The 13,422-nt window shown below is 49.2% G+C and overlaps 1 protein-coding gene across 2 annotated transcripts in view; it reads right to left on the bottom strand.

The window, feature by feature from the left end:
• The window catches only part of SLC25A27 (solute carrier family 25 member 27), a 71,652-nt gene that overhangs the window by 706 nt on the left and 57,524 nt on the right, over positions 1-13,422 (bottom strand). The gene's annotated exons all lie outside the window — the stretch shown is intronic.

The following is a 13,422-nucleotide window of genomic DNA, read 5'->3' as shown; positions in this document are numbered from 1 at the left end:
TGTTTGATTCCAAAAACAGTTTGCGTGCAGAGTGTTCCGTACTGGACCCTTCCACCACTATGAGGTAATCCTTCTGGAAGGGACCCCAACGCCTAACTAATTACCAAACAAGCATAGTGCACGCCTCTGTTGGTAGTCACTCGGATGCTTGTTTTAGGATGCGCTGCCACCTCTCCCCTGTTGTCTAAAACAAGAAGATGACATATGATTGTGACCAGCCAATAAGGAAAGTTCAAAACATTTGCATGATCAAGTCAATCATGCTTCTGCTTGAATTCTCCTACAGCAGAAGTTGAGCGGGATAAACTGATCTAGTCGGTGGCAACAAGCAGTAGCAGCATTTTACAGTATAGCTGTACAGGCAAATATTCTAGTAATTTATTATTTATTTTAAGTATTTATATAGCGTTGACATATTACGCAGCGGTCTACAGAGTATATTTTCTTGTCACTTAACTGTCCCTCAGAGGGGCTCACAATCTACTCCCTACCATAATCATATGTATATGTACAATGGTGTGCAAAAGTATTCTGCCCCCTTGGAAGTTTTCCACATATTGTCATATTACTGCCACAAACATGAATCAATTGTATTGGATTTCCATGTGAAAGACCAGTACAAAGTTTTGTACACGTGAGAAGTGGAATGAAAATCATACATGATTCCAAACATTTTTTTTTACAAATAAATAACTGCAAAGTGCAGTGTGCGTAATTATTCAGCCCCCTTTGGTCTGAGTGCAGTCAGTTGCCCATAGACATTGCCTGATGAGTGCTAATTACTAAATAGAGTGAGAAGAAGGGCAGCAAAGAAGCCACTTCTCTCCCAAAAAAACATCAGGGACAGATTGATCTTCTGCAGAAAGTATGGTGAATGGACTGCTCAGGACTGGGGCAAAGTTATATTCTCTGATGAAGCCCCTTTCCGATTGTTTGGGGCATCTGGAAAAAGGCTTGTCAGGAGAAGAAAAGGTGAGCGCTACCATTAGTCCTGTGTCATGCCAACAGTAAAGCATCCTGAAACCATTCATGTGTGGGGTTGCTTCTCATCCAAGGGAGTGGACTCACTCACAATTTTGCCAAAAAACACAGCCATGAATAAAGAATGGTACCAAAACACCCTCCAACAGCAACTTCTTCCAACAATCCAACAACAGTTTGGTGAAGAACAATGCATTTTCCAGCACGATGGAGCACCGTGTCAAAAGGCAAAAGTGATAACTAAGTGGCTCGGGGACCAAAATGTTTAAATTTTGTGTCCATGACCTGGAAACTCCCCAGATCTTAATCCCATTGAGAACTTGTTGTCATTCCTCAAGAGGTGGGTGGACAAACAAAAACCAACTAATACTGAGAAACAGGGGCGTCGCTAGCCCTATTTTGGGGGGCACGTGCCCCCAATCTGTCCTGGGGTGCCACGGATTTCTTCGCGCCGCCACCCCCTCTGTCAGCGGCTCCCTCTAGCTGCCGCTGCCGCATCACTCAAACCTCAGGATCAGGCAGCGAGCCGGCAACCAATCGTGCGGGCGCTAGGACCCAGCGCCCGCACTGATATGCGGAAGTGACATCACTTCCGCATATCGAGCGGGTACGTCCGGCGCCTGCTAGTACTGGTCGGGTCGCCACTGATCCTGAGGTCTGAATACACTGCCAGGTGAGGGGGGAGCGGCGGCGGCTAGAGGGGGGGCCTCCCTGACACTCACTTCCTAAAGGGGCTCCCTGTCACTCACTCACTTCCTAAAGGGGCTCCCTGTCACTCACTCACTTCCTAAAGGGGCCTCCCTGTCACTCACTTACTACCTAAAGGGACTCCCTGTCACTCACTCACTGCCTAAAGGGGCTCCCTGGCACTCACTCACTACCTAAAGGGGCCTCCCTGTCACTCACTCACTACCTAAAGGGGCCTCCCTGTCACTCACTCACTGCCTAAAGGGGCTCCCTGGCACTCACCCACTGCCTAAAGGGCCTCCCTGTCACTCACTACCTAAAGGGTCTCCCTGTCACTCACTCACTACCTAAAGGGACTCCCTGTCACTCACTCACTACCTAAAGGGACTCCCTGTCACTCACTCACTACCTAAAGGGACTCCCTGTCACTCACTCACTTCCTAATGGGGCTCCCTGTCACTCACTCACTACCTAAAGGGGCTCCCTGTCACTCACTACCTAAAGGGGCTCCCTGGCACTCACTCACTACCTAAAGGGGCTCCCTGTCACTCACTCACTACCTAAAGGGACTCCCTGTCACTCACTCACTACCTAAAGGGACTCCCTGGCACTCACTCACTGCCTAAAGGGGCTCCCTGGCACTCACTCACTACCTAAAGGGGCCTCCCTGTCACTCACTCACTACCTAAAGGGGCCTCCCTGTCACTCACTCACTACCTAAAGGGGCTCCCTGGCACTCACCCACTGCCTAAAGGGCCTCCCTGTCACTCACTCACTACCTAAAGGGTCTCCCTGTCACTCACTCACTACCTAAAGGGACTCCCTGTCACTCACTCACTACCTAAAGGGACTCCCTGTCACTCACTCACTACCTAAAGGGACTCCCTGTCACTCACTCACTTCCTAATGGGGCTCCCTGTCACTCACTCACTACCTAAAGGGGCTCCCTGTCACTCACTACCTAAAGGGGCTCCCTGGCACTCACTCACTACCTAAAGGGGCTCCCTGGCACTCACTGCCTAAAGGGGCTCCCTGGCACTCACTCACTGCCTAAAGGGCCTCCCTGTCACTCACTCACTACCTAAAGGGGCTCCCTGGCACTCACTCACTGCCTAAAGGGCCTCCCTGTCACTCACTCACTACCTAAAGGGGCTCCCTGGCACTCACTCACTACCTAAAGGGCCTCCCTGTCACTCACTCACTACCTAAAGGGCCTCCCTGTCACTCACTCACTACCTAAAGGGCCTCCCTGTCACTCACTCACTACCTAAAGGGCCTCCCTGTCACTCACTCACTGCCTAAAGGGGCTCCCTGGCACTCACTACCTAAAGGGACTCCCTGTCACTCACTCACTTCCTAAAGGGGCTCCCTGTCACTCACTCACTTCCTAAAGGGGCCTCCCTGTCACTCACTCACTTCCTAAAGGGGCCTCCCTGTCACTCACTTACTACCTAAAGGGACTCCCTGTCACTCACTCACTGCCTAAAGGGGCTCCCTGGCACTCACTCACTACCTAAAGGGGCCTCCCTGTCACTCACTCACTGCCTAAAGGGGCTCCCTGGCACTCACCCACTGCCTAAAGGGCCTCCCTGTCACTCACTACCTAAAGGGTCTCCCTGTCACTCACTCACTACCTAAAGGGACTCCCTGTCACTCACTCACTACCTAAAGGGACTCCCTGTCACTCACTCACTACCTAAAGGGACTCCCTGTCACTCACTCACTACCTAAAGGGACTTCCTGTCACTCACTCACTTCCTAATGGGGCTCCCTGTCACTCACTCACTACCTAAAGGGGCTCCCTGTCACTCACTACCTAAAGGGGCTCCCTGGCACTCACTCGCTACCTAAAGGGGCTCCCTGTCACTCACTCACTACCTAAAGGGGCTCCCTGGCAATCACTCACTACCTAAAGGGGCCACCCTGTCACTCACTCACTACCTAAAGGGCCTCCCTGTCACTCACTCACTACCTAAAGGGGCCTCCCTGTCACTCACTCACTGCCTAAAGGGGCTCCCTGGCACTCACCCACTGCCTAAAGGGCCTCCCTGTCACTCACTCACTGCCTAAAGGGGCTCCCTGGCACTCACTCACTACCTAAAGGGGCCACCCTGTCACTCACTCACTACCTAAAGGGCCTCCCTGTCACTCACTCACTACCTAAAGGGGCCTCCCTGTCACTCACTCACTGCCTAAAGGGGCTCCCTGGCACTCACCCACTGCCTAAAGGGCCTCCCTGTCACTCACTACCTAAAGGGTCTCCCTGTCACTCACTCACTACCTAAAGGGACTCCCTGTCACTCACTCACTACCTAAAGGGACTCCCTGTCACTCACTCACTACCTAAAGGGACTCCCTGTCACTCACTACCTAAAGGGGCTCCCTGGCACTCACTCACTACCTAAAGGGGCTCCCTGTCACTCACTCACTACCTAAAGGGGCTCCCTGGCACTAACTCACTACCTAAAGGGGCCTCCCTGTCACTCACTACCTAAAGGGGCTCCCTGGCACTCACTCACTACCTAAAGGGGCTCCCTGTCACTCACTCACTACCTAAAGGGACTCCCTGTCACTCACTCACTACCTAAAGGGACTCCCTGTCACTCACTCACTACCTAAAGGGACTCCCTGTCACTCACTCACTACCTAAAGGGACTCCCTGTCACTCACTCACTCACTACCTAAAGGGACTCCCTGTCACTCACTCACTTCCTAATGGGGCTCCCTGTCACTCACTCACTACCTAAAGGGGCTCCCTGTCACTCACTACCTAAAGGGGCTCCCTGGCACTCACTCACTACCTAAAGGGGCTCCCTGGCACTCACTGCCTAAAGGGGCTCCCTGGCACTCACTCACTGCCTAAAGGGCCTCCCTGTCACTCACTCACTACCTAAAGGGGCTCCCTGGCACTCACTCACTGCCTAAAGGGCCTCCCTGTCACTCACTCACTACCTAAAGGGGCTCCCTGGCACTCACTCACTACCTAAAGGGCCTCCCTGTCACTCACTCACTACCTAAAGGGCCTCCCTGTCACTCACTCACTACCTAAAGGGCCTCCCTGTCACTCACTCACTACCTAAAGGGCCTCCCTGTCACTCTCTCACTGCCTAAAGGGGCTCCCTGGCACTCACTACCTAAAGGGACTCCCTGTCACTCACTCACTTCCTAAAGGGGCTCCCTGTCACTCACTCACTTCCTAAAGGGGCCTCCCTGTCACTCACTCACTTCCTAAAGGGGCCTCCCTGTCACTCACTTACTACCTAAAGGGACTCCCTGTCACTCACTCACTGCCTAAAGGGGCTCCCTGGCACTCACTCACTACCTAAAGGGGCCTCCCTGTCACTCACTCACTGCCTAAAGGGGCTCCCTGGCACTCACCCACTGCCTAAAGGGCCTCCCTGTCACTCACTACCTAAAGGGTCTCCCTGTCACTCACTCACTACCTAAAGGGACTCCCTGTCACTCACTCACTACCTAAAGGGACTCCCTGTCACTCACTCACTACCTAAAGGGACTTCCTGTCACTCACTCACTTCCTAATGGGGCTCCCTGTCACTCACTCACTACCTAAAGGGGCTCCCTGTCACTCACTACCTAAAGGGGCTCCCTGGCACTCACTCACTACCTAAAGGGGCTCCCTGTCACTCACTCACTACCTAAAGGGACTCCCTGTCACTCACTCACTGCCTAAAGGGGCTCCCTGGCACTCACTCACTACCTAAAGGGGCCTCCCTGTCACTCACTCACTACCTAAAGGGGCCTCCCTGTCACTCACTCACTGCCTAAAGGGGCTCCCTGGCACTCACCCACTGCCTAAAGGGCCTCCCTGTCACTCACTCACTACCTAAAGGGTCTCCCTGTCACTCACTCACTACCTAAAGGGACTCCCTGTCACTCACTCACTACCTAAAGGGACTCCCTGTCACTCACTCACTACCTAAAGGGACTCCCTGTCACTCACTCACTACCTAATGGGGCTCCCTGTCACTCACTCACTACCTAAAGGGGCTCCCTGTCACTCACTACCTAAAGGGGCTCCCTGGCACTCACTCACTACCTAAAGGGGCTCCCTGGCACTCACTGCCTAAAGGGGCTCCCTGGCACTCACTCACTGCCTAAAGGGCCTCCCTGTCACTCACTCACTACCTAAAGGGGCTCCCTGGCACTCACTCACTGCCTAAAGGGCCTCCCTGTCACTCACTCACTACCTAAAGGGGCTCCCTGGCACTCACTCACTACCTAAAGGGCCTCCCTGTCACTCACTCACTACCTAAAGGGCCTCCCTGTCACTCACTCACTACCTAAAGGGCCTCCCTGTCACTCACTCACTACCTAAAGGGCCTCCCTGTCACTCACTCACTACCTAAAGGGCCTCCCTGTCACTCACTCACTGCCTAAAGGGGCTCCCTGGCACTCACTACCTAAAGGGACTCCCTGTCACTCACTCACTTCCTAAAGGGGCTCCCTGGCACTCACTCACTACCTAAAGGGGCTCCCTGTCACTCACTCACTTCCTAAAGGGGCTCCCTGGCACTCACTCACTGCCTAAAGGGGCTCCCTGGCACTCACTCACTACCTAAAGGGCCTCCCTGTCACTCACTCACTGCCTAAAGGGGCTCCCTGGCACTCACTCACTACCTAAAGGGGCTCCCTGTCACTCACTCACTGCCTGAAGGGGTTCCCTGGCACTCACTCACTGCCTGAAGGGGCTCCCTGGCACTCACTCACTACCTAAATGGCCTCCCTGTCACTCACTCACCGCCGAAAGGGGCTCCCTGGTACTTACTCATTACCTAAAGGGGTTCCCTGTCACTCACTACCTAACTGGAGGCGCCTGTCACTCACTACCTAACTTGGGGGTACCATATTAAGGGGGCATTCTGCCTATTTATGTGAAATGCTTTCTATTTATGTGCCTCATGACTGCTGAATTTGTCTTGTTGGGAGCCTTATGATTTGTTGGGGGCCTCAAGATTGCTGAATTTGTCTTGTTGGGGGCCTCATGATTTGTTGAGAGCCTCATAATTGCTGAATTTGTCTTGTTGGGGGCCTCATGATTTTGTTGGAGGCCTCATGATTGCTGAATTTGTATTGTTGGGGGCCTCATGATTGCTAACTGCGAGACTATGGGAAAAGCTGAATCCTTATCATATGACACAATAGCATTAAACCTACTTTTTTAGCTTTTTAAAACAGAAAATAAAACTGGGAGGTTCTAAAAAATTGAATACATTTTTCAGGAGTAGGATGGATGAAATTGTTTATCTTCACAGTTTATTTTCAACTTGGATTTTCCATAATGTTCATGTATGAGTTAAAACGTTTGTACAGTATTTAGTTTAAATTGCTGTTGCCACTTTGCGATAGATACCGGTAAGTGACTTTTGGGTTGCAGTTTGGGCACTCGGCCTCCAAAAGGTTCGCCACCACTGTCCTAATCTAATGTCCCACCATTGCTAGGTTCATGTAAATTTGTCTCCACCCGTTACCACACCCACATTCTGGTCCATGGCCCACCCATTTTTCGGTGCAGCGCGATAAGCACGCCGCACAACGTGATCCTCATATTTTTGGCACGCTAGCTGCAGTGTGCTGAATTCTGCTGCCTACAGTATGTACAGTATACGCTGTTCTCTAGTGCTTGCACTGTGTGCTGATTTACCTCCAGTGTGTACAGTGTAAGGTGTTACTCTGTGCCTTTATTGATTGTAAACCAGCTGTATTGTATGCTGATCCCTGCTACTTTCAGTATGTACAGTATTAGCTGTAAAGCCTGGTACACACATACAATTTTGATTAGCCAATTTTAGCTCTGTTCATAAAATTCATTGTCTGTTGGCCCACTTACTGCACGGGGGTGGTAAAATTGGGGGTCAGTGATTGACCAATCAAAATTGTATGTGCGTATACATCTTTGATCTATGCCTATACTGATTGTAAATTATCTAAATAAAGGACAGGGGGCTCCATCCAATATTTCGATGGGCAGGCCCGTTATCTGTAGCTTACACCGCTGCTAAGTTCATGTACATTTGGTCCCACCCATGGCCACCCCCACTCACCTCATGGCCATGCCCATTGTTTGCTGCGGCGCCGCATATACCTCCCCACCTGGTGCCCCCGATCTCCAAGGACCCTAGAAACGCCACTGCTGAGAAACTCAAAGAAATGATTATGAAAGAATGGGATGCTATCAGTCAGGATCTGGCCCAGAAGTTGATTGAAAGCATGCCCAGTCAAATTGCAGAGGTCCTGAAAAAGAAGGGCCAACACTGCAAATACGGACTCTGCATAAATCTCATGTAATTGTCAATAAAATCCTTTGAAACATGTGCAGTGCTTATAATTCTATTTCAGTACATCACATAAATAACTGAAACAAAGATCTAAAAGCAGTTTAGCAGCAAACTTTGTGAAAACTAATATTTTTGACAGTCTCAAAACTTTTGGCCAGGACTGTACATGGATCACACAATTCTAACATACAGGATTCATTCGATTTAAAGAAACACTGAAGTGAGATAAAATTAATGCTTTTAACTTTTATTAATGTTAAGCACTATAGCTTGTGCTAAAACGCCGCATCCTTGCAGAAAAACGAGGGGTTTATACCCCCCAAATCCCCTCTGCTAAATCCATGACTTTCTTGGTCGTGGATTTTGCTGCCTATGGAGGCAGAGCTTTAAGCTGCAGCTCTGCCTCCATGCGCGTCAATCTGCCCGCGGATCTCCGCCTCTCCCAGTGAAGTAGGATTGAGAGGGTTGGGGGAGAGGCGGCGATCTACGGGGATTGACGCACCAAGAGGCAGAGCTACAGCCCTAAGCTTTGCCTCAATCAGGAAGCGCTCCCCGCTGTTAGCCCAGGGGATTTGGGGGCCGCATTGATTCAGAGTCTCTTTAAGATTCAAAGACTCAAGAAGAAGAAAAAAAAAAGAGAATCTTTGGATTTGAGGAACTTTGGGATTTATCCCATCTATAATTCCAATATTAGGGAACCCAACCAGGGGCAAAACTAGAGGGGAGCAGTCCCTGCAAGAGAGCTGTGGGGGGGCCCAACTACTAATCAGGTGGTTCTCTGGCTACACTTATTATGGGTGTGAATATCATGATGGCCACACTTGTTTTACGTCCCTTGTGAGATGGGCCTTCATGCCATGAAGGGCAACAAGGAGAGACGAGGGAAGGGGTGTCAACATTGAGGGGCCCCATCAATGTTTTAGCTGGGGGACCCCATGAAGTAAAGTTACGCAACTAGACCCAATGCACTCTTACATCCCTGGAAGAAGGGAAGGCCTTTCTGGATCAGGCCAACATAAGAGCAGATACAGTGGTTTGCAAAAGTATTCGGCCCCCTTGAAGTTTTCCACATTTTGTCACATTACTGCCACAAACATTAATCAATTTTATTGGAATTCCACATGAAAGACCAACACAAAGTGGTGTACACATGAGAAGTGAAACGAAAATCATACATCATTCCAAACATTTTTTACAAATAAATAACCGCAAAGTGGTGTGTGCATAATTATTCGGCCCCCTTTGCTCTAAATGCAGCCAGTTGCCTATAGACATTGCCTGATGAGTGCTAATGACTAAATAGAGTGCACCTGTGTGTAATCTAATGTCAGTACAAATACAGCTGCTCTGTGAGGGCCTCAGAGGTTGGCTAAGTGAATATTGGGAGTAACAACACCGTGAAGTCCAAAGAACACACCAGACAGGTCAGGGATCAAGTTATTGAGAAATTTAAAGCAGGCTTAGGCTACAAAAAGATTTCCAAAGCCTTGAACATCCCACGGAGCACTGTTCAAGCAATCATTCAGAAATGGAAGGAGTATGGCACAACTGTAAACCTACCAAGACAAGGCCATCCACCTAAACTCACAGGCCGAACAAGGAGAGCACTGATCAGAAATGCAGTCAAGAGGCCCATGGTGACTCTGGATGAGCTGCAGAGATCTACAGCTCAGGTGGGAGACTCTGTCCATAGGACAACTATTAGTCATGCACTGTACAAAGTTGGCCTTTATGGAAGAGTGACAAGAAGAAAGGCATTGTTAACAGAAAGCATAAGAAGTCCCATTTGCAGTTTGCAACAAGCCATGTGGGGGACAAAACAACCATGTGGAAGAAGGTGCTCTGGTCAGATGAGACCAAAATGGAACTTTTTGGCCAAAATGCAAAACGCTATGCGTGGCGGAAAACTAATACTGCACATCACTCTGAACACACCATCCCCACTGTCAAATATGGTGGTGGTGGCAGCATCATGCTCGGGGGGGGGGGGGGGGGGTGCATCTCTTCAGCAGGGACAGGGAAGCTGGTCAGAGTTGATGGGAAGATGGATGGAGCCAAGTACAGGGCAAACTGGGAAGAAAACCTCTTGGAGACTGCAAAAGACTTGAGACTGGGGCGGAGGTTCACCTTCCAGCAGGACAATGACCCTAAACATAAAGCCAGGGCAACAATGGAATGGTTTAAAACAAAACATATCTATGTGTTAGAATGGCCCAGTCAAAGTTCAGATCTAAATCCAATCGAGAATCTGTGGCAAGATCTGAAAACTGCTGTTCAGAAACGCTGTCCATCTAATCTGACTGAGCTGGAGCTGTTTTGCAAAGAAGAATGGGCAAGGATTTCAGTCTCTAGATGTGCAAAGCTGGTAGAGACATACCCTAAAAGACTGGCAGTTGTAATTGCAGCAAAAGGTGGTTCTACAAAGTAATGACTCAGGGGGCCGAATAATTATGCACACCCCACTTTGCAGTTATTTGTAAAAAATGTTTGGAATCATGTATGATTTTCAATCCACTTCTCACATGTACACCACTTTGTATTGGTCTTTCACGTGGAATTCCAATAAAATTGATGCATGTTTGTGGCAGTAATGTGACAAAATGTGGAAAACTTCAAGGGGGCCGAATACTTTTGCAACCCACTGTATAGACCAATAGAGCCTCTGTCTCCCAGACCTCAACGTATTAGGACCATAACATCTATACGCTGAACTGTGTCACAGCAGGATCAATAGTCCTCATCCCCAGGCAGATAAGTATCCCTGTCTGACCTACAGCCTGCTTCTTTTCTACCTGGTATAGGCAACTCTTTTGTATGGTCTAAAATGGTATGGTCCAGCTGACAAGACTGTCACCTAACATATCGCTCTGTAAATCAGACAAAAGCTAAAAGCTTTGAGCACTAGATCTACTCTTGGGTTTTGTACTTTCACATCTTAAAGCGAACCTTAAGTCTACTAAAAAAATGAGATTTACTCACCTGGGGCTTCCCTCAGCCCCCAGCAGCCGATCGGTGCCCTCGCAGCTCCGCTCCGATGTCCCAGGACCCGCCGGCGAGCACTTCCGGTTTGGCCGTCACCGGCCGACAGGCATGGGAATGCGAGTGATTGTTCACGTTCCCAGCCTGTATATCGCCCCCTATGCTGCTATTGTGACCTCCTGGCCGCAATAGCAGCACAGGGGGCGATATACAGGCTGGGAACGCGAACAATCACTCGCATTCCCATGCCTGTCGGCCGGTGACGGCCAAACCGGAAGTGCTCGCCGGCGGGTCCTGGGACATCGGAGCGGAGCTGCGAGGGCACCGATCGGCTGCTGGGGGCTGAGGGAAGCCCCAGGTGAGTAAATCTCATTTTTTTTTAGTAGACTTAAGGTTCGCTTTAATAAAAAGAAAGAAGTTAATGCTCGCCACGCATGATCACAGCTGGAAATCATGCATTTTCTTTACTGATGGTGGATACTTGTGAATGGCTGCCTGGGATTCAGCCACTAGAGGGAGATACAGTCCACTTTACTAAAGAACTGCTTTGTAGATATCATTTATCTTCCATCTTTGGTTATTGCCTCAGGAATTCATCCAATTTCTTGATTGAAGTTTCAACACTAAAGGTGACCACACACACCATACAATTTTTAAAATATCTTTTCAATTCAAAAATTGCAATCATTTTTTTCTGAGTGATTGTAAGATTTAAAAAATCTGGCCAATGTGCCACACACGAGTGGTCAATTTTTACCCAATTATGAAAAAAGATGATTGAAAACTCAGAAAATTGCTTGGAAGGGTATATAAGGAAATCTATCACACACCATTCAATTTTCATAAAAGATCAGAAAAATCCAGCACTCCCGATAGACTTTTATCAAATAAAAACGGGAAATCCAATCGGATTTCTTGCTAAAAAATAAATAACTTTAGATTTTTCGGAAAATCAGATCATTTTTATCAATTTGCCATAAAATCGGATCTTTTTATTGTATCGTGTGGCCACCTTAAGCCTATAGCTACAAAAGGTTTCAGTTTACAGCGCGACATCTTCTCTTTATATACACATTCCTTCTGCAAGTCTCACGGTGTCCACTTTGTAGGCTAGGCCACTGAACCGATGCCACAGCTAAGAAACCATTTGGTGCCTTAGCCCAGGGGTCCCCAACCTTTTCCGGCCCGGGGACCACTTTCTGACCAAATTTTTCTCCGGGGCCCACGGAGGGGGGTGGGTGGTCGGCTTGGGGGGGTATAGCATCCTAGTGGGCAGTGACGTGCACAGCGGGTTACCGGGGGGGGGGGGCATAGCTAGCATAGTTACCCCAGTATAGGGAGTTTAGTTGCCCCAGTATGGCTAGTACAGTTACCCCAGTATAGCTAGTATAGTGCCCAGTAAAGCTAGTATAGTGCCCAGTATAGCTAGTATAGTGCCCCAGTATAGCTAGTATAGTGCCCCAGTATAGCTAGTATGCCCCAGTTTAGCTAGTATAGTGCCCCAGTATAGCTAGTATAGTGCCCCAGTATAGCTAGTATAGTGCCCCAGTATAGCTAGTATAGTGCCCCAATATAGCTAGTATGCCCCAGTATAGCTAGTAAAGCCCCAGTACAGCCAGTATAGTGCCCAGTACGGCTAGTATAGTACCCCAGTATAGTGCCCCAGTATAGCTAGTATAGTGCCCCAGTATAGCTAGTAGTGCCCCAGTACAGCCAGTATAGTGCCCCAGTATAGCTAGTAGTGCCCCAGTACAGCCAGTAGTGCCCCAGTACAGCCAGTATAGTCCCCAGTATAGCTAGTATAGTGCCTCAGTATAGCTAGTATAGTGCCTCAGTATAGCTAGTATAGTGCCTCAGTATAGCTAGTATAGTGCCCCAGTATAGCTAGTAGTGCCCCAGTACAGCCAGTAGTGCCCCAGTACAGCCAGTATAGTCCCCAGTATAGCTAGTATAGTGCCTCAGTATAGCTAGTATAGTGCCTCAGTATAGCTAGTATAGTGCCTAGTATAGCTAGTATAGTGCCCCAGTACAGCCAGTATAGTCCCCAGTATAGCTAGTATAGTGCCTCAGTATAGCTAGTATAGTGCCCAGTATAGCTAGTATAGTGCCCAGTATAGTGCCCCAGTATAGCTAGTATAGTGCCTCAGTATAGCTAGTATAGTGCCCCAGTATAGCTAGTAGTGCCCCAGTACAGCCAGTAGTGCCCCAGTACAGCCAGTATAGTCCCCAGTATAGCTAGTATAGTGCCTCAGTATAGCTAGTATAGTGCCTCAGTATATCTAGTATAGTGCCTCAGTATAGCTAGTATAGTGCCCCAGTATAGCTAGTAGTGCCCCAGTACAGCCAGTAGTGCCCCAGTACAGCCAGTATAGTCCCCAGTATAGCTAGTATAGTGCCCCAGTATAGCAGCACCCACCTCACAGGGCGCGCTGTTGTGACACACACTGGGAAGAGAGAGAAGGGAGAATATAAGAGACCA

The sequence above is a fragment of the Hyperolius riggenbachi genome, chromosome 4 (assembly GCF_040937935.1).
Source record: "Hyperolius riggenbachi isolate aHypRig1 chromosome 4, aHypRig1.pri, whole genome shotgun sequence".
Classification (NCBI taxonomy): Eukaryota; Metazoa; Chordata; class Amphibia; order Anura; family Hyperoliidae; genus Hyperolius; species Hyperolius riggenbachi.
Note: the sequence above shows the minus strand (reverse complement) of the source record. Positions and strands in the feature narration are given on the sequence as shown.